The 3,570-nt window shown below is 38.7% G+C and overlaps 1 long non-coding RNA gene across 1 annotated transcript; it reads left to right on the forward strand.

Moving 5' to 3' along the window:
* The first annotated feature begins 268 nt into the window (after nt 1-268).
* On the forward strand, nt 269-1,125 carry LOC137469970 (uncharacterized). The gene is made up of 2 exons (XR_010996839.1): nt 269-383; nt 934-1,125. It is a non-coding gene; the product is annotated as an uncharacterized lncRNA (long non-coding RNA).
* Nucleotides 1,126-3,570: the final 2,445 nt, after the last annotated feature.

A 3,570-nucleotide genomic window follows, 5' to 3' on the forward strand; every position in this document is an offset into this window, starting at 1 on the left:
CTGTCCTGCTGGAAGTAAAATGCTCAGAGCATTTTTGTTATAAAATATTTTTTTTAAGGTTTAGACCAGCATTTCTGAAGAATCTTGTATGGGCTAGAAAGGATGTCACAAAGCATCCATGCTCTTTTTGGCAAGAGAAATTAGCTTTCCTCAAGCTCCATACTAGCTGCTGGTAGAAAAATCAGCTAACATAATTAGACTCCAGTGCAAGTTATTTCTTTCAAAACTAATTTTGCAACTTTTTTTGCAAATTAGCAGAAAGTCTTTGGCATAAAACCTTGTGGGCATCAACTGAGAAATGCAGTGAGCTTGTGCACAGGGTCACTTTGGCCATCTGGAAAGTCCTCTTGTGAAATCCCCTAGGGACTCCAGGATAAGCACAGGTAGGCATCTGAGTGGGCTACTGACAATTCTTTTACAAAAGATGAAAGAGATTTCAGTGAGCTTGGAGGTTACATGACAACTTGATCACAGAAGTGTGGAGAAGCCCTTTTTGCCCTACTTGTTTGGCTTCAAAATTACCGTAATGGTTTCCTTCTACACAAAGTACAAATTGTCAAAAACGGGAGAAGTTGCTGATTGCATTTCCTATCATTTCACCCAACAACTATTCCCTCCATCAGATCAAAACTATTTGTGCCTCGATGGTGTGAGTCTACTCTGCAGGGCTACAAACTCCAAACCAAACAGCTCAGGTACAGCACAGGATCGAGCTGAGGAGCACAGTGATCTTGACCACCGGGGACTTTGACCTCCTTCCAGGAGCTCAGCCAGCATGCTGCTCCACTGCACTGCAGTCTTCAGTGCAAAGTTAACCTTAGCCAAAGAGCCATCACGGAGCCAGGAATTAGAGAGTCCTCTCTTGGAGAAGCTCTGTTCTCTCTTCTTTTGCCTGTTTTTCTACACTTCATGACAATTATCTGTGGTTTTCAGGTCCATTCTGAAGAGGTTTGTGACTTCAATTCTTTAAATAAAGCAATGCAGAACATGGATGCTGTCATTCATCAAGTGGGATCTGCTATCTCAAAATCTATATTATCAAATTATAATTTTAAATAGACCCTGAAAAATATCAGTAATTTTAGTATACCGATTATTTCTAAGAATAAAATTATGATAATTGAATTTTCTGAAGAGTCTCAGCACTTCTGATATACTCTTGCATCATGTTGTTCCTCCTTTTTCTTGCCTTTTTATGAAGAACTGAATGTGGAAAATAATGATGGTCAAAAGGGGTTGAAAGGCTACTTGAATGAAGACAGAGGCCGGGGTCACTTTCAAAAGTAGGAGAAAAAGCATCAGATGCTACTTATGGTCCAGAACAGAGGAAACAAGTCAAGAGAACTGTATGACATTGGACAAGAGAGTGAATTCAGAGAAAAGAAGGGGAAGAAAATCTATGGAGAAATGCTGGGGAGTATGCAGACATTTTAGAGCACTACAGATGGGGATGGTGAGTTTAAAGGGCAGAGAAGGAGCCAAAGAAAAGAATACATCCGTGATGTTGGTTGGAATAAGGCAAAAGAAAAATTGACTTAGGGGTTGATTCTGAGTGTTTTTAAGAATACAATCGAGTCTAAGTACCTAAATAGCTTCATGGAAAGCAAGCAGATGACTTGTAATGAAAACCACATATGCACCCATGTACCCTGATGAACTTGAGCTTTTGATGATAGCATTTACACAGATTTGAGTGAGGCTGGAGCAAAAAAGGTGGGTTAAAAATGGTTACTCTAGGCAAGGTACATGGCCAGCTGAGCAGAAAAAGGCTAATGCAAACTGAATGCTAAAGGTAACATATCTCTTTATGTTCCAGAGCTTCCTACCAGCCTTTTTTCCCACACCCTCTGCATTAATTTTACATCAGAGTGTCAGCATTCAAGTTTAATCTAAAACTTCAGGTCTCCTAACTTCCAGCCCTGAAGATGTGCAATACTGTAGCTGTAATACACAACCATTTCACTCTTCAGTTCCACTGGTTTGAGTTTACTTGAAACATTCTTGAGCAGAGAGATGTCTTTGGTAGATCTGTGGGTGCAGCACAGAACCACTCAGACACTGCTCTTGGTGAAGCTATAGTTCTGGGTCTCTTTTATTAGTTCCAGGTGGAATAGCATCCTACAGACAGTGAGCAAACTCATTTTAAATTCTGCAGTTTTATTTTCACAGAATCTGATGAATCCTCACTTCCCCCACCTTTCCAGTTTTGTCCTGCTGGCATCATTGTGCTTGCTGTGCACCAAACATAGCTGGTGATTCACATGCAACAGTGGAGTGTACCTAAAGACAAAAGTTTTAAAGTCTGGGCACAAACATTTGCCTCCACTTCCTTGAGATGTATGTCAAACCAAACAAATAAGCACACATAAACAAAACCATTTCAGCACTGAGCACTGCACATTCCTTAACATCCTGATTTCCTGCATCTTAGCTCCCACCTAGCTGGGGCTCCCTTTTCACAGGGGCTTTTTTCCCTGGATCTTTTATACAGGGCTGATCCATTCTATTCAACAGAGAAAGGTAACTGTAGCCATAAACACCTACTTTATATTTTGTAGTTGCTTTCTCAATCACCTTTTAGTAGGGTGGTAAGTTACTGTCATGTTTTTCTTCATTAAAAAAAGAATCAGTTTCCTGTAGATCAGGAAAGATAAAAGGCAAAAAAACAAACTTTAAATTTTCAGTGTTCTCAGGATGGATTCTACTATAGAAAGATTTTTCAAACATTTTAGAAATACTCGAATTTAAAAGATAGGCAAAAACTTTCCCCCTGTGAAAGCTGATGTGGCATCTATAGCTGGATGTTAAGATTAATTTTGCATTATTGGTAAACTAGAATTAAAATACCCACAAATTGAATAATCAGACTCTCTGAGTCAATTGAAACTCTGCATAACAAGTCTAAATTTGGTATTATGGCAAAAAAATTCAAGTAAAATTGATGAGTATCTGAAAGTATCAGAGCTGAGTGCAAAAGTGCTTGGAGCATAAGTGAGACATTAAAAGAACTCATTCCTTTGACTTTCTTCTGACCATTTGTCTTCATCACTAGGAAAAGTGCCTTTTCCTGACTTTGGTTACTAAAGCTCCAAACCTCATGTTTCAGTGTCAGCGCTAAATCTGCAGAGCCTGACCCTGGTGGCAATGCAAGCTGAAATTAATATTTGAATTGCATGGATCAGAACCTTTTTAAGACTATTTCCTTTTACTTTGCCCACCAAAATCAACAAGAAAAGGCATTCTAGGAAACTGTGTACAGAAAATTCTATTTTAAAAACTGCTATTTGGATAGAAATCTGAAATCAGAATTTTTGTTCAAACTACTGACCTAAATTTGGCCTTTGTGTTAGAAGGGCTTTATAAGGCCTGGATTTACCTGCTTTTCAGAGAATGGAAGCTTGCTTTCATTAACGTGATTCATCATGCTAAAGGAGAGGATGAAGACTAACATTGCAGAGGTAACCAACCATAAGTCTTTGTAAATCTTAGCTGCTAACATGTAATATCCCACCAAAATGAAACAAATAAATAATATGTATGCATATGCACATATCTTTCTAATTGGGTGAA

This window comes from Anomalospiza imberbis, chromosome 3 (assembly GCF_031753505.1).
Source record: "Anomalospiza imberbis isolate Cuckoo-Finch-1a 21T00152 chromosome 3, ASM3175350v1, whole genome shotgun sequence".
In the NCBI taxonomy this organism is placed as follows: domain Eukaryota; kingdom Metazoa; phylum Chordata; class Aves; order Passeriformes; family Viduidae; genus Anomalospiza; species Anomalospiza imberbis.